Source organism: Indicator indicator, chromosome 2, assembly GCF_027791375.1.
Source record: "Indicator indicator isolate 239-I01 chromosome 2, UM_Iind_1.1, whole genome shotgun sequence".
Taxonomy (NCBI): Eukaryota; Metazoa; Chordata; class Aves; order Piciformes; family Indicatoridae; genus Indicator; species Indicator indicator.
Window position 1 is genome coordinate 60,681,963 of NC_072011.1, and position 18,775 is coordinate 60,700,737.

Consider the following 18,775-nt stretch of genomic DNA (forward strand, 5'->3'; position numbering starts at 1 on the left):
TCACAGGGCACATGCTCTAGTCCCTCAACCATCCTTATAGCCCTTCGTTGGATTCTCTCAGGTAGATCCCTGTCTCTGATGGAGACAAGAAGAATGTTGGTGAGATGCATGACACCAGCATCTTCCATTAAGGGTTATAATTCATCATTCAAGCACAGACAGATGAGATGGTGAATCTTAGAATCTCTTTGGTTTGATATTCAAAGCCTCTTCCAGAACCTAAGCGTCACTGCATGACAGCCAAAAATGGCAAGTCTGGTTCACAGTGACCACCTCTTGCTGTGCTATAGACACCAACACCTTCCAGATTGCAGCCAAACCACACACTAATAAATGTGTCTGAAAGTCTGCATTCTTTTTTTTTTTTTTTGCATGAACTTTGGGAGCATGAATAAAACAAGCTGATCCAAATAGTTCTTCTTGCAGTGGCCCTTACCTGGGATCCCTTTCTAGCACTCTGTTTCAAAGATAAAGGCCTTCACACACTCTAAGGACATGATCTGAAGTCAAGTTTGAAGAAAAATGATAAATTAAGTTTTCATGACACTTGTCCAGTGAATGTGAGAGGTATTAGTTGCAAAAATATCAACATTTGACTTAATTTTGCAAGCAAACTAATGAAAATCCACAAATTCCTTCAGGGTGACTGACCATGAAACAGATTATTACAGAATCATAGAATGGAGATGGAAGGGATCTGCCTGCCACAGGCATTAGACAAAGTTGCTCAAAGCCCCATCCAGCCTGGCTTTGAACACTTCTAGATTTGGGGCACTCACAGCTTCCTTGAGAAACCTGTTCCAGTGTCTCACCATCCTCACTGTAAAGAATTTTTTTGGTAATATCTAATCTAAATCCACCCTCTTTCAGCTTAAAACTATCACTTCATCCTATCACTATCCTCTCTAATAAAAGAGTTAATCCCCATCTTCCCTCTATGCCCTCTTTAAATACTTGAAGGCTGCTATAAGGGCTCCCTGGAGTCTAATGATGAATTATTTGTACAACATATCATAGAACAGTTTGGGTTGGAAGGGACCTTCAAGATCATCTAGTTCCAACCCCCTGCCATGAAGCAGAGACATCTTCTACTAGACCAGGTTGTTCCTATTACTTTTTCCTTTAAAATACTGTCTAAGCTTTACCACTTTTGAAGGTTTCAGATACAAACTGTGGGATGCCTTTAAGAGGAGAAGTACCTTCCTTTAGTTGGAAACAGCAGATAACTAGAATTTGGTAATCATTTTATATCACCACGCAGCTCACAAAGCCAGGAAAATGCTCTCTTGAGAAAATACTAATCTGGTACAGCTGGACAGAAATCATCTGACAACTTGTATTACAGTAAAAGCATCAAGTTTGTAGTAAACAAAGCATACAAGATCCAAACCAGACCAGAGGAATGATCTACAAAGCCATGAAAGAAAACTTGCATGGTCCTACAGAGTAGCCTGCAGTCCTCAGCCTGCAAACTCACCTTGATGCTACTGTCAGAAATACTAAGGGGTTCATAGATTCATAGACTACCAGGTGGGAAGGGGCCTCAGGGGTCATCCAGTCCAACCTTTCAGGGTAAGAACATAGTTGAAATGAGATGCCCAGCACCCTGTCAAGCTGGGCCTTGAAACTGTCTAACACAGGAGAACCCACCACCTCCCTGGGGAGTTTATTCTAATGTCTAATAGTTCAAATGGTGAAGATTTTTTTTCTGGCATCCAGTCTGAATGTCCCCAGTGGCAACTTGTGCCCATTACCCCTTGTCTTCACCATGGGACTCTTTCTAAAAGGGGAGTCTCCCTGCTCATGATAGCTCTTTATGTACTTTTACATGGTCATGAGGTCTCCCCTAAGCCTTCTCTTTTCAAGGCTGAACAACCCCAGTTCTCTCAGCCTTCCTTCATATGCCAGGGCTTCCTGTCCTCTGATCATTCTTGTGGCCCTTCTCTGGACCCCTTCCAGCCTGTCTGCATCCTTCTTGTATAGTGGGGACCAAAACTGTGCACAGTGCTCAGGGTACAGCCTGGCCAGCACTGAGTAGAGTGGGAGAATAACATCTTTGTCCCTGCTGGGGATTCCCTTAGTAATACAACTCAGCATCCTGCTGGCTTTCTTTGCCACCTCAGCACAATGTTCACTCAATATTGAGGCTTTTGTCCACCAAGACCCTTAAGTCCCTTTCCATAAAGGGTGTTCAAAGGTTTGACACCAGCCTGCTATTTGCAAGTTGGAATACTTTGTGTGAGGGAGATGAAGGCTGATGGAGGATCATGATTCATAAAGACCCAGAATATAAACCACTCTGAAATATAACAGCACTCTAAAAAATCAAAATATTTCATATTTTCTAGAGAGCTTAAGTACTGGGTAAAGCTACCACCCCTACATTACAGCATACAGAATAATCTTGGCTTTCTACAAATAACAGTGACAATTTGTTCCTTGGCCTCTAGACTTCCAGCAGGGCTATCAATTTATGACAGAGGGTTTCTGTCATGTGGATGCTCACACAGTTGGAAACCAAGTTGCAGCTGCTCTTTATTTCATGTAGATCATCCTAAAACCTTCACAGCTGGTAAATTTTGGCCTTTATAATTCAGATACTTTTAATGTAGTACCTTTCCTCCCCAGCCAGCTGCTTCCAAAAAATTCAAATCATATCTGCCTTCCTGTTTAGTCAGTGATGCACCCTCTCACAGATGCTGACACTGTCTGCAACTTTGCAGTTACTATTTCAGACAGATTCAGAAGACTCTCCCCCACCTTAGCACCTTAGCATCAAGGGGAGACTGAGGAAGATCTAAATTATAAGATATTTGCCAGTTTTAGGGGAACAAGTATTACTGCCCTAGCTACAGTTGTTTAGTACCAGGGTCTAATTGAAACTAAAACTGCCTTGATGTCCAGATGGGGATGCACGACAAGTGGGGGCCCTCAGGGGTCCATACTGGGACCAGTGCTGTTCAGTATCTTTATCAATGATTTAGACAGCATGACTAACTGCACCCTCAGCAAGTCTGCTGATGATACCAAGCTAACAGGTGCAATTGACATGACTGAGGGATGAGACGCAATCCAAAAGAACCTAAACAGGCTGGAGAAGTGGGCTCAGGGAACCTCATGAGGTCCAACAAGGCAAAGTGCAAGGTCCTGCACCTAGGCTGGGACCATCCCCATTATCAATATTCCAGATGTGGTCTAACTAGGGTGAGTAGAGGGGGAGGAGAACTTCCCTTGACTTGCTGGACACACCCTTATCAATGCACTCAAGGAGATCATTTGCCTTCTTGGCCACCAGGGCACATTGCTCTCCCACAGATAATTTGTTATCAACCAGGACTTCAAGGTCCTTCTCTGTGGAGCTACCCTCCAACAGGTTGTCCCCTAACCTGTACTTGTGCATAGTGTTATTATTTCCAAGGTGTAGGACTCTATGCTTATCCTTGTTGAACTTCTTTAGGTTACATATATATATAAGCAAATTTAGTATTACACAAACACATATACATATAGCATTTTATATATATATATACACATACATATACATATTATTATATATTTATAAATAAATAAATATCTATAATATATACATTCAGTATTTCTAGTACATCGAGGGGATATATAGCTTGAAAAAGAAATCTGTGGTTTTTTCTTGAAATAATTCTTTCCCAGTCAGCTCTCCTTACCTCACCATGCCTGAAACACTCAATGCTGACAGGTGATTGCTTTATGCTACCTTGATAACAAGGCACTAACAAAAATATCAGAAAAAAATGGCCTCCTATGAAATGATGCTGTAGTTAATGAAACACAAATACAGTCCCTAAAATGGGAGGAAAAAAATCCAAAAGCCCAAATCCAACAATCCCCAAGCCTGACTATTAAATGTGTGGGTAATCTGACCATGAAATGATAAAGGCTTGCCATCCCATAAATTGCAAGCATCCAGTTTGGCTGTTGCATACAAGTCATCTCAAATCCAATAAGCCTCCCTGAAAGTTTGATTATAAGTGAGATTATAACTCTATTATACTAATCACTGCAGAAGAAGCAGACAAAACCCTCCCAGACCAGACAACACCCTCATCATAAGAAAGATGACTAATGTATAATGGTTCACATAGGTGGTATGGCTTTGTAATTGCTGAATTCAATTAGAGCAAAAAGAAGTTGGAGATTCTGCTTGCTGCTGTGATTTGCATATTAGGGTGCAAAAATAAAGTCTTCCAAAAACTAGACCGTGCTGAGATCAATCCTGCAACATTCACTGCAAAAAAAAAAAAAAAAGCTGGAAATTTTTGGGTAGTAAATGTCAACCTGAATTTGCAGTGAATATGCAGACATTAGAAGAGAACAGTACATAAAAACTGTAATAAATATTTTGCATTTCTGGAGCACTTTTCATCTGCGTCTTAAAACGTGAGTCATAAAATATGAATTCTCAGTACCTCCCTCATGTAAGCAAATATCATATAGGGATTTAATCTGCACACCCAGTAAAGTAGCACATTTTGAGAAAAGGCCAGTAAGCCTTTAATGGTGACAAGTAACAGTACAAAATAGAAAAAGAAATTAAGAAGCTCTTATCCAACCAAGAATCATAGAATTGTTTCATTTGGAAAAGCCCTCTAAGATCATTTCACCCAACCATCAACCCAACACCACCATGGCCACTAAAACCAGGTCCCACAGTGCCATCCACATCCACACATTTCTTGAACACCTCCATGGGCAGTCACTCCACCTCCTCCCTCAACAGCCTGTTCCAATGCCTGACCACTCTTGCAGGAAAGAAATTTTTCCGCATATCCTGTAAACCTCCCCTGGTGCAACTTGAAGCCATTTCCTTTCATCCTATCACCTGATACTAGACAGAACAGACTGACCCCCAACGTGCTCCAACCTCCTTTCAGGGAGCTGTAGAGAGCAATGAGGTCTCCCCTCAGCCTCCTCTTCTGAAGACTAAACAACCCCAGTTCCTTCAGCTGCTCCTCATAAAACTTGTGTTCAAGACCCTTCAACAGCTTCACTGCCCTTCTCTGGACATGCTCCAGCACCTCAGTGTCCTTGTAGTGAGGGACTCAAAACTGAACACAGCAAACAGTAGCAAAGCAATGGTAATAGGATGCAAGATGAGTACTCACAGAACAAGACACAGCAAGGTCATATTCTAAGTGAAGTACAAGATGCTGAAGGTATGTCTGTTGGTGGGCTTGTCTCTCAAACCGTTATTTTTCTGTATTTTCTTAAGCTTAATTTTTAGAATCCTAAACAAAAGGATGACTTAAAATGAATTGGCATTAAGCACACTGAGATCATTAACAGGCTAAACAGCAATATGCTTCCAGGGCACCATGCTGCCTCCAGCCAAACCTCATTATCCTTCTGAACTCTAGTTAGAGAATAAATGGATCGACCTATTTATTTCATGTCTAAATTTTATTAGAGGATTAACTTATTTATTTAGCATTCAGCAATGGCAGCGGCAAAGGTATTTGTATTCTGTGAAGTGGACTAGGAAAGGCAGAGGGGGCAGCTGAATGAACTTTGTCGATGCAAAGGGATTAGCTGTGCAGTGCAACTTCCTGCAGTCACTATCACTGCTCATATGCATCTCTCTGTCTGTTCTAGCTACCAGCACACAGAGGCTTTCTTGCTGGTCTCATGCTTTCAGTCTTTAATCACTGCTACTCATTTTTCCTATCTCCAGTTCTGGTATTCTCTCATCTTATGCACACTGATTTCACTTTAGTTATTACCTTCTCTGCTACAAGTAGTCTTGCTGATACTTCATCATCTCCAAATCCTGCTTGCCACCAGGATTGTCTGCTGATTTCCTTCTGTCTCCCTTATTTGAGACATGACATGAAATTAAAGATGAATCAGACACCAGACACAGACATTATCATCAGATTAAACCTACCACTGCTGCATGTTCCATTGCCTGCAATGAGTGAAACTGGAAGAAAACAAGAGAAAACCTAATGGAACATCTGACAACCACCCAAATCTATCTCTGTGACCAAGGTATGCGACCAAGGTGTGCTAGGAGGAGTACACAGCCTGATAAATCACAGAATCATAGAATGCTCTGGGTTGGAAGGGACCTCCAAAGCTCGAGTCCAACCCCCTCTGCAGTAAGCAGCGACATCCTCAAATAGATCAGGTTGCCCAGAGCCCAACAAAGTGTGTAGAAGCCGAGACCATAACTCAGATGTGATCTGGCTTCCAGCACAGTAGACCCAAGACTGCCTTTGAGGAAGCACAACCACCATGCAGTTCACTTTTCAGTTCTAATGCATACTTTGTGGTCTTTGATGAGATTGTTTTGTGTTCTTGTTGCAAAAAGCAGCTGAGGCAGGACTCCTAAAGGAGGTGATGAGAAACTCGACTGTAACAGAGTAAAGAAGAAGATGCTTCATCAGGCTGCTAATTCCTACTGGCCACTCATATGCCCCAAGCCCTTCAGAAAACTAATTTCTTTTACAACTTTTTCTATATATTTTGGATATACATTTCCACAATCTTACCTCAATCTTCCTTCTTCCCTGTACAGAAAGAACCAACTATCCACACCTGCATCTGATACTCACAACTTGGTGGACAGCTAATCATCATGTGCAAATCTACTGGCACGTTGAAACAAGCAGATCTCTCTACTACAGCATCTGCTTAGGCAAGGTAGTGGTATCACAGCAACAGTCACAAAAGTCTGAGTCTTCAGAAAGAAATTCCCCCGCACCCTGCTTCATTTGTGCAAATCAGAACTAGATTTCTTTTAAGAATTTTATAGAACAAGAAAATGAAAGGCAATCAGAAATACTCCCTAAAACTTTAAATGCAATCCTACAATAAGAAAATTAATACCTGGCCTCATCTGAAGAGCACTGAAATAATTGGAAATTTTTCCATTGAAACATCTTCAAAATAGAGAAAGGCAGATTTAGATTGGATATTAGGAACAAGTTCTTTACTATGAGGGTGGTGGAACACTGGAACAGGTTGCCCAGGGAGGTGGTTGAAGCCCCTTCCCTGGAGATATTCAAGGTGAGGCTCAACGAGGCCCTAGGCAGCCTGATCTAGTTGGAGATGTCCCTGATGACTGCAGGGAGGTCAGACTGGATGACCTTTGGAGGTTCCTTCCAGCCCAGACCATTCTATGATTCTATGATCTGAGTTTCATTAGTTTCAGGAGGCTCTGAAATAAAATTATGCGGAGAAAAGGTTATCTACAACAGGAGTGGTTTTTAGAATGAATTTAGTACTTCCCGTCTCCAGGAATATGGATACTGCAAACCACTGTACTACAAATAATAGGAATCTTGAAATGTACCTCAGGTGTATCACTGGATCTGGGGGTCTTGTTTTGTTTTAAATATGGCTATTTTTTGTAGAACATCTTATCAAGGTGTTTCTAAGGTGCCATAGAACAGTTGCTATAACTGTTCTATTAATTTAGCCATGAATCATCTGCAAACAGATGGAAAGCTTTTTTTACAAAATGTTCTGTACTGGAAATTATTTGATGAGTGTTTTGTGTGCAATATAGATTGTTCTACAACTGCTTAGGAAGTACATGTCTTACAGAATTCAATATTCTTAATTCACTGTTTGAACTTCTGTGTTTGCACTGTAATGCAAATGTATCCTCTGCCTGGATGAGCATTAACTCCTTGGAGGCAGTGCTCCTTTTTCTGACTGACTGAAGGCAGCACTCCTGTGAAGCAAGGAAATACGAAAGATGGAGCTCACTCCAGGTTGCTTAAGGCCTCATTCAACCTGGCTTTGAACACCTCCAGGCAGGAAGCATTCAGGACCTTCCTGAGTCGTGTTCCAGTGTCTCATCACCCTCACTAGATTGAGTCAGACAGAAGGAGAAGATTAAGCCACAATACAAATAAGCAGTGGGTTTAGGATAGTGTTTGTAAAAGCATTCCATTCTACATTCTCCATGAAAGACACTGCTCCCTACATGATGGCCCTTAAAAACCCTCCTTACCAAGACCCCATCCTACAAGACACTCCATGATCTACTACTGATTTAGTCCCACTAGGCAGCTACACAGCTACAAGCTTTTATTAGCCTCACAGTTGCTTGGGCATTGGGGTGAGTGCATTTTTCAGTTGCACCCAAGGAAAATGCAAAGTTTTTCAAAAATTGCTATCCTGTGGGGCTTTTTCTGGAAAGAGACTGGGATAAATGCATTGTTCCTAGCCAATCTCCCAGCTCAAAGTACGGAAATCATTGCTTCTCTTAGAACAAGTATAGGTAAAAAATTTAAGAAATTGTCCCCACTACTGTGCTACCGTGGCAAGAATCTGCTCCAAGGACTGATTGACAGCACAGCTCAGAATCTTTGGCTGCACAGCTGAAGCTATCAACACAGGAGACCAATTAGTGGCAGCTCCTGTGGACAGTTTTTTGATGGAAAAGACAAACTTCTTCAACAGATTTCCCACTGACTGTCAAATGCTCTGCAGATAGTGATGACTTCCAGCATCTGGTGATCCAGGTTTGAGAAGGACCCAGGCCAACAGTATTCTTCTGTCTTGTCCTATACTCTTCCTGCTGTAAAGACAGAGAACTGGTTCCATGAGGCTGCCATTCAAAAACTTTGTCTTGTTTCAAGTTCCCTACTTGAGAAGTGAAAGAGGTGTTGGATAGGTGCCTTGGCCAATTGCATAAATCAGATTTCACTTAAGTAGCTCATGTCAACCTTGGAGGGGTTGGGGGGGAAGGAGATTAAGTGTTCATTTCCAGAGACCAGCACGTCTGCTGTGCTTCAAAAGCATTTGAAAGATTATAAATCAAAGCAGAGCACGAACAGGCAAAGCTAATTCACTGCCTAGCTGTTTCATCACAGTTGCATCCTTCCAATCTCCTTAGCCAGGTAACATGGCCTTTCCTTGAAAGTTACACAACAAATCAAATAGGTGGGTGCTGGGAAGAAAAGAAGAGGGGAGGAAAGGTAAAATTTATTACTGCCTAAAAGGGAAGGTGACTCATAAGAGAGCAGGATTAACGAAGTGACAGTAGGAGACGAAGGGGAAGTGCTTTGAACTCAATCTAATGATCTAATGACTAATATAATCCATTAAGAAAAGCAAGGGCAAGATCTTTTTCTCTGATTAACGTTGCACCTTATCCATGTTTTTAATAAAAAAATTAATATATACTGCTCCTCAGCTACCTGCATGTTTAATTAAAATGCTGAAAGCTTCCACAAAGTGTTCATTTCACTCCATCAGATGAAATAGTGAAATATCCAACCCTCCACTGTGGATATGGAAGAAATAGGAGAAAGCAAGAAGAAAAAGAAATAAAGGAAGAACTAAGTAATGCACCTTTTAAGCACAGTGTATGAACCATCTAGACAAATACTAGAAGATCTTAAACTAATATTTAACGAAGCAAAAGTTTTATTAAGGCTAGGAAGAGCATAAAATGTCTGAGAAATCTCAAAATTCTGTTTTCATGCTTCAATAATGTATAAATGAATGTAGTTTACTTTTAGAACTTCATACAAAACCAGAATCAATATTTAAATAAAAGAAAAAAAGGCAAACAAACTCCACACTCACCACTTACTCTACAACTGTGTATACATTGCTATTGCTCTCAAATAGAAATTAAAGAGAAGATCCACCTTCCTGATGTCTATCCATGCATTTTGAGGAGCTGCTGAGGAAACTGAGTTTGTTTAGTCTGGAGGAAAGGAGGCTGAGGAAAGACTTCCTTGCTCTTCACAGTTCCCTGGAAGGAGGTTGGAGCTAAGTGGGGATCAGTCACTTGGCTCTAGTAATGAGTGATAGGATGAGATGAAATGGCCTCAAATTGCATGAGCAGAGGTTTAGATTGGATATTAGAAGAACTTTCTTCACTAAACGGGTTCTCAAAGACTGGAATAGGCTCCCCAAGGAGGTGGTTGAATCCCCATCCCCAAAGGTGTTTAAAAGAGGCAGAAATGTGGTGCTGAGGGGCAAGGTTTAGCACCAGACTTGGTTGAGTTAGAGAAGGGTTGGACTCAATCATTTCAAAGGCCTTTCTCAGCTGAAATGATTCTATGATTCTACTCTATGATTATGCAATCACTCGAAACTCTAAGTTTCTGTTAGCAGAAAAGATGCATCAGTGTGTGAGCAAATAAGGTTCTGCTGAGCACTATAAAAATACCTTTCCTGTTCAGACTGACCAACTGCTGCAGTAAGTTTTGAAAGCTGAATACATTATTAAAATAAATAGCAGCTGAGCTATTTCTGATTTGAAGTGATGGACAAAGATCCAGATCCCTTTCCACTTTGTCACAGCTGACTACTTGATTAGGATCTTGAATACGTTTAAAGTGGAAGCCTCTTGTCAAGGCAGTGTTTAGCTGACTTACTGGAAAGGTGATGAGCCAAAAGCTCTCTGCTTCAGATTCTGTTCACCCTTCTGAGCACTTTGCTACTGTTAAACCAACACACTCAGTAGTGATTCAGAAGTAATCTTTAGCAAGAGCACTTTGTGGGCTGCCTTTTTTTTGTTAAGGTGCCAAAATAGGTATGAAGCATATAAGAAGACTGCTTGCTGATCATTTGCAAATGTTTCATGTTTCAGCAGAGGCTTCTTATTATTTGTAGGTATTTTATTGGTAAATTTGACAACACTTACACCTTGTGACTTGTACAGTTTTGAGCAAATCACTGCTCATTCCACTCAAGCATTTTTTTGCTTGCTCCCCCTCCCCTCAGCTTTGTGTGTGTGTGTGCGTGGTTGGTTGGTTTGTTTGTGGATTTTGGTTTCAGTTGTTCTTCTTTGTTGCTGCTTTTTGTTGTTTGGTTGGTTTGTTGTTTTAATGCAGTCAGTCTGCTCTGGAGTAAGCCTGGCATATTGTGAAAGACATTGTTAAAGGAGTTTGCTAAAATGGGATAGAAACTCCTAGATAACTCCTAGAAAAACAGGGAATTTCCAAGCAAAATTCACCATTATGGCAGTATTTTTAAAAGGCTGAAAGAAGAGATCCGGGCATTCTGAACACCAGAAGATCAACATGGGACAGGATGAATGGCTTCAGAACTGACTGATGAGCCATTACATGATAGACAAGTAGCTAGTAAACAATTTCACAAAGGAGAGGGGAACAAGTCCTGCTGTATCTTATCCATTGAGAAGAATACAATAGGCAACAAAGTCTGCAATTGGCATAAAGGTTGAGTAATCATAAATAAAAGGTCAAACCATTGATTAAAAAGCAGTACAAGCAACCTGTTCTTTAATAAAAGTTCAGTGTCAAATGGCATACGGAAAGGAAGACATGGCAATAATAGATTCATAGAATGGTTTAGGTTTGAAGGGACCTTAAAGATCATCTAGTTCCATGCCATGATGGGCATTCACACCTTCCACCAGACCAGGTTGCTCAAGGCCTCATTCAACATGGCCTGGAACACCTCCAGGCAGAAAGCATTCACAACCTCCCTGGGTCATGTTCCAGTGTCTCATCACCCTCACTGGAAAGAATTTCTTCCTAATACCCAGTTTAAATCTCCCCTCTTCCAGCTTAAAGCCATTGGCCCTCATCCTATCACTTCAAACCCTTGTAAGAACCCTCTTCCTGGCTTTCTTGTAGGCGCCCTTCAGGTATTGGGAGGCTGCTCTAAGGTTTCCTCAGAGCCTTCACTTCTCCGGGCTGAACAGCCCCATCTCTCTCAGCCTGTCCCCTCAGGGGAGAGGTTTCTCCACTCCATCTTCATGGCCCTCCTCTGGACCCGCTCTAGCAATGCCACATCCCTCTTATGCTGGGGGCACCAGAAGTGGATGCAGTACTAACTATATGAAGAGACTTGTTTTGACAGTGACACTGAAAAGGATGTGGTCATAAGATTGGATTGGTAGCTGAATCTGCAGTTGTCAGGCACTGCCACCAGCTATGCTGAGAGGCCCAACCTGTGCTGCTCTAACATGATGCCTGCACTGTCAAGTAGAAGTTTCAGGGAGCTGGTACCTGACTGGTACTTGGTATCAGCAATATGGTTTTGGGCCAGGCAGCAAGAGGAAACAGACTGTGAGGAAGTTTGACTAAACCCTTTTACACAGAGAGGTCCTGAACTTGGCATCTTTTAAAACTGTTCTTCTATAAGCCAAAAAATAAATTGCTTATAGCCAAGTCATTAATTACTTTTTACTAAGAAAGTACAAAGTGTAAATTTTAATCAATTGCAATTTTGTCATTTTTAGATCTTTCCAGAGAACAAAAATCTAAGGCCTTCATTCTAATCAATTAAAGACACATTTGTCTAATTAGCCAGTGCCATCCAGCACAGTCACAATGAATTTGTCCTGTATATCATGTATATTTGCCCTGAGATGTTGTAGTCTCCCTCTCTAGAGACTTTCAAGACACATCTGGATGCATTCCAGTGTGACCTGCCCTCAGTGATCCTGCTTTGGCAGGGAGGTTGGACTCAACCTTCAGAGGTTCCTTCCAACCTCTATCATTCTATCATTCCATAACTGCTGTATAAAGGATAATCTGAACGTGACCCTTTCACCCTCAAAACCCTTTTCTTATCTTTCAGTTCATTGAGATCCACACTTGAATTACAAGTGCAAGGTACTGTCATTATCAGAGACTTGATATTTTCATCCTCTCCCTTCAAAAAACTGAAATAAGTCAATAACACAAGATTTTTGACAATGCTTAATGTGCTTTGCACACTGCCATTCAACACAGCAAGCAGAGCAAATGTTAGCCATCTGTCACCAAAGTGTATTTTTAATAAATAACTTACTGCAATCAATAAAGAGATTACTAGATCAATTTCCATACACTATGTACACAGGAAGTCAGATGATCTAATGGTCTCCTTTGGCCTTAAAATCTATGAACTAATTTGTTTTCCACAGATGACCAAACATGACTCCAAGAAGAGTTTTCATTGTCTACCATTCCAGGCAAGGAAAGGGCAGGAGGATGCCACCTTGGTAGGAAATACTTTCTACTAGAATGTGTTTATTTTCAATTGATACCATTCAGTTTAAGCATAAATTGGGATATAAATGTGGTATCTGAGAGCACTGACCTGCTGAGAAGATGAATCACGCTCTATATGTCTGTGAGAAACTCCCAGACAAGGAAATTAAATTTGGATTTCCTTACACTTTGTTTAGTCCATCTTTAATATTTTTGCTTTGGACCACCTCTGCTGTGGATATAGTGAGAGACATCATGTTTTTTTAATCGTTTGGGCTTTAGCCTTTCATGTTGGAAAAGGCAAAACATTTAAACTAAGTATCTGTACTGATAGTATGCTTGTCTGGGAAGCTGAAGTTCTTACACATAATGTGGTCACTGAATCACAGAATGTTAGGGGTTGGATGGGACCTCCAGAGATCATCAGATCCAACTCCCTGCCAAAGCAGGATCACCGAGGGCGGGTCGCACAGGAACACATCCAGCTTGGCTTTGAAAGTCTCCAGAGAAGACTCCACAACTCTGGGCAGCCTGCTCCAGTGTTCCAGCACCCTCACAGTAAAAAGGTTTCTCTTCATGTTGAGGTAGACCCTCCTGTGTTCCAGCTTATGGCCATTATTCCTTGTCCTATTACCAAGCACCACTGAAAAGAGCCTGTCCCCTTCCTCTTGACAGCCACCCCTTAGATACTTATAGACAATAATAAGAACTCCTCTCAGCCTTCTCTCTCCAGACTAAATAGCCCCAGATCTCTCAGTCTTTCTTCATAGGAGAGATGTTCAAGTCCTTAATCATCCTCACAGCTCTCTGTTGGACTCTCTTCAGTAGTTTCCTGTCTCTCTTGAACTGGGGAGCCCAAAACGGGACACAGTATTCCAGGTATGGTCTCACCAAGGCAGAGTAGAAGGGGAGGAGAACCTCCCTAGACCTGCTGGACACACTTTTACTAATGCACCCCAGGATACCGTTGGCCTTCTTGGCCACAAGGGCACATTGCTGTCCCATAGATAACTTGCTGTCCACTAGGACTCCAAGGCCTTTCTCTTTGCAGCTGCTTTCCAGCAGGACCCTAATCTGTACTTGTGCCTGCTGTTATTTCTTGGAGCTTCGTTTGTTGCAGATCAAAAGAAAGCAAAGTGCTTGTCCTGTATGCAACCCAACTGTAGGTTACTGACCCTCAGCAACAGCCTCCCAACAAGGTTGCTTACCAGCCTTTCCCACAAGGCTGAAAGCTGCTGTGTCATACTGTTACTAACAGTAACCTTATTCACCATAGAGTTTAGAGAAGAAAATGTGAACTTCCATTAAGATATGGGAGGTCTTGCCTTTCATCTGAACTTATTCACCCATTTTAATGCTTTGATACTACATAAACTACCCTGCTGCTGTACACGATGGTATTAATTAAGTTTTATTGACTCTATCATCTTTAATTACTTAAAACAGTTTTAAGATCCTTGCACATTAAATCTAATGTCAAGACAGCCATGTCACTCAAAACCTTTTCCTAAGCTTCAAACAACAGCCTGAAAATGCAGTCTTTCTGGAAGCTGACTTGAACATCAAGTACTGTTCCTAACAGTGAGTAAGACTCCTATTACAGCTCCCAGGCTGTATGAAGCTTCCAGCATATGAAGGCAGAATATTTGTAGACCACAAAGGTTAAGTGACTACTAAATCTATGTTCTGGGGAAAGGAAAAAAAAAAGCCTAAAACACACAAAAAGCAACCACAGAACCCCAGCACAGTAGAGGTTGGAAGGAACCTCTGGAAAGCATCTAGTCCAACCTTCCTGCTAAAGCAGGGTCACCCACAGAAGGTTGCCCAGAATCACAATGTCCAGGTGGATTTGGAATCTCTCCAGAGAAGGAGACTCCACAACCTCTCTGGTCACAAGGTCTCTGTCACCCTCAGAGTAGTTTTCCTTATCTCCTCTAAAAAGAGAAAGTCCTACTCAGTAAGAAAACCTTAATAACCACCTCAGAGGTTTTTAAACCACAGTTTTGGCTTGACGTCTTTATAGGATCATATCCACAGCAACATGGTATGAGAGAAAAGTTCAGTATCAATCTTGTTTAATATGCTCTACATTACAACCTGCCCTGGAAGGCATGCCTGGGGACACTGACTGGCAACAGCCTGGGAATCCAGGACAAGAACATTTTGAAGCAGTACTGCCCAGATGTGTAAGAAGGCAAAGACTGTGCGGGTCTGCAACTTCCAGAATGGAAAAAAAAAATCATTAAAAAAGATCAAGAAAATTAGGAAATTACACAATTATATTGAAAAAAGAAAAAACAAAACAAAACAAGTTTAATATTACATGAGCTCCCTCCTACTTAAAGCAATGCCCAGGAAAAGATTTTTGCAGGTTTTCCAAGTTTACTCCTGTACTATCCCAACCATACCAGAACATACATTCTAATTTGAGGCTAGTGAACTGAAATATGGAATTGTAAATGTCACAGCTGTGATTTGCTAGGCAGGACTACAATGAGAAGTGGTATTGTATCCTTCTGAATTATTAATAAAAACATGTCCAATCATTCCCTTCCACAGCACTTTGTCTGTAGGAGAAAGAATTTCTCTGAAGAATTTCTCTTTAAGAAAAGATACAATTTTAAACTATTTTAATGTCCTTTAGTGTCTCTCAGAAAACTACCAAGCTATCTAAGCCATTTAAGACAATTACAAATGTTTATTAAGCTGCAAATATAGTTCAAGTAAAGAACAGGTTGTTGCCATTATAAGCATAAAAGACCCAACAATAAGGATTATATTACAGACAAAAGAGATCTGGCTGCAGAGAGGAAGAACCTGCTTGGGAGTGCCCAGGAAGTCCAAAACAGGACTGAGCCACATACTTTCAATGAGACAATTCTAGCCAACTGCAGTGTTCAACGTGTTTGAAATCAAGATGCTTCCTAAGCTTGTATGACAAGTTTCATTGGCAAGTCCTCCTTACCAGGGATGGGATTGCTAGTCCAGAATGTTTTTTCCCCCTCTGCTTTTGGGATAGTTTAATCACACATCTTTTTAGTTGAGATTACAAGCTACTTGTTGAGGTTCAACAAGTCAAAGTGGCGAGGCCAACCCCAGGCACAAATCCAGGCTGGGTACAGAATGGGTTGAGAGTAGCACGGAAGAAAAAGCCTTGTGGGTGTTGGTTGATGAGAAGCTCCCCATGAGCCAGCAGTGCCCTCATGCAGCCCAGAAGGCAGCTGTGTGCTGGGCTGCAGCCAGAGGAGTGTGGCTGGCAGGGCAAGAAAGGTGATTTTGCCCCTTGACTTTGCTCTGGTGAGACCTCATCTTGAATATTGTGTCCAATTCTGGTGTCCCCACCATAACAAGAACACAGAACTGTTGGAGGACTCTAGAGAAGGGCCAGAAGCATGATCCAAGGGCTGAAGCACCTGTGCCATGAGAATAGGCTGAGGGAGCTGGGGTTGTTTAGCCTGGAGAAGAGAAGGCTCAGGGGGGACCTTACAGTTGACTTCCAATACCTGAAGGGATCCTACAGGAAGGCTGGAGAAGGAGTTTTCCTAAGGGTGTCTAGAGACAAGACAAGGAGGAATGCTTTTAAGCTGAGGGAGAACAGGGTTAGACTGGATCTTAGGAAGAAGTTCTTCAGTAAGAGGGGCATGAGACTGGAATAGATTGCCCAGAGAGTTTGTGGATGTCCCTTCCCTGGAGATGTTTAAGGGCAGATTGGATGAGGCCTTGAACAACGAAGTCTAGATGAGAGGAGTCCCTGCCCGTGGCAGGGAAGTTGGAGTAGATGATCTCTGAGGTCCCTTCCAACCTGAGCCATTCTATGATTAATCCAAGCCCTCTGAAAAGTAGCAGAGAATGCTGCTTCTGATTTCCTAATAACTAACTTAGAAACCTTCTCTTTCTGTAGCATGTAAAATGATACATTGCACACAAAAGTTATGTGGGAGTTTTGTTTTAAAGAGATACTGAGGACACAAAAGCTTTGAAGAGTTGTAGCCAGAGATTTGAAACACTTCTGTTCTAAGTATTGACTCCAAGCACTCTCAATCATTCATGCAGTTTGTTTTTTACATTGGCTCCCTGAAAAGACAGTGATTCCAGAAAAGCCAATTTTACTTCAGATTCTAGAATCCAAAGTTTGCTGAGTCTCTTCACCCTAACTTGAAATTCTGTTTTGTTCTATAAACCCCACAAACTTATTTCTTAGGACATTTTAGCTATATGAAGGTGTTTTGTCCAGAGTTGTGTGTCTAAGATATGCACACCTTCAAATGCACACATGTCCTAAAGCCTGCCAGAGAAGGTTCCCAGGAAGAAGTCGTAAGAGTTCATTTGCAGTCACTGCCTTCATTTTATGTCACTGCAGGGAGAGAACCTGCCCTGTCTTCCCTTTGCAGTGCCCTAACCTTTGCAAATCCACAGCTCTTATGCAAAAGGCCAGTTCCCTGCACTAAATCTCACTGTCAGAACTGCTCAGCCCCCTGACATCTCTCCACGCTGTGGCAGCAGATACAACAGTCTCCAGTCTGTGATTCCAAACAGTCTCTCTCTCCACTGCCTCTCCAGACTTCTTCCTTTCCTTGACCAGCTCTTGAGAAATGCAGTTTGGTCTCACATCAGAGTGTGGAAAGTTGGCTTGGTCTCACATTACAGTGTGGGAAGTTTTTGCTATCTTCTCTGCTTCCTACCACTCATGAAACACTATTTAGGCACAAATCCTCATGCATTTATTTATGTTTTAAAATAGAATTTCAAGAAAAGAGAGAATACACTTTCCAGGCAGTCAGCCACCATACCAATGGCACAATCTCTTTGCAGATAAACTTTGCTCTTGAAGAATTTGGCTTTGTATCAACTTACACTGCAAATTGCAACCTAACGAATTCGTATTGGCAGAGGAAAATGCTTCTGCTTTTACAGACTACAGCATTTACTGGTAAACAAGATTACTAGGCACAATTCCCAGTTTCCCCAGCAACTTAGTTACTTGTCTCTTACAAGGCTCATATGTTGATTTATTCCCCTCTGTGGTCCCAGTCTAATGAGTCTACTCCTAACCACCAGATGAAATTATAGCAACTGAACGCCAAGTTTTGCCACTTCTGATATTCTGAAAAGTTAGAGTATGCTTAAACACTGAGAAAAGGACTTGGTTGTATCTTCATGTTGCCAGAGCTCTAGGTTTCTGCTTTAGGAGCATCCCTCAACATTGTTTTGCATGTTCTTTCGATTATTAAGCCCAAAAATAAGACAAGCAGAACAAAATCACTACTTATCTTCTCAGTCCTCCTCCCATCTCCCCATTTTATGAAGCCATAGAGAAACCTTTAAGCTGTGAAGCACACGTGGGAGTCTATTTATAACTCTTTAACAGTAGCCTATACAACTCCTTGTCCTTCTTATCAGTGTTTTCCAAGTCTATTTCATTTAGAATAATTGGAAGACACTTCTCTAACTTTCTAGGAGCTCCATCTCACCATGACAGTTTTGCAACTTGAAAACTTCTGAATTTTGCCTCTGATTTTTATCATTTGTCATTGAGTTTTGTGTACTATTTAGAACTGTGTTGACAGCTATGGAATGATGCATGAGTTCCATGATCAGCATGACCAGCTAAAACACACTGTTGATGAAAAGCAATGTTCTTTATCTGTATTATTTGAACAGATTCACAGATTGCATTGGGTTGGAAGGGACCCTCAAAGGTAATTTTGCCCAATCTCTCTGTACTCATCAGGGACACCTCCAACTACATCAGGCTGCTCAGGGCCGTGTTGAGCCACGTCTTGAATGTCTCCAGAGACAGGGCCTCAACCACATCCCTGGGCATC

The 18,775-nt window shown here is 41.6% G+C and overlaps 1 protein-coding gene across 1 annotated transcript in view; it reads right to left on the reverse strand.

The window, feature by feature from the left end:
• ALK (ALK receptor tyrosine kinase) overlaps positions 1-18,775 on the reverse strand; it is a 383,537-nt gene that overhangs the window by 218,081 nt on the left and 146,681 nt on the right. The window lies entirely within an intron of this gene.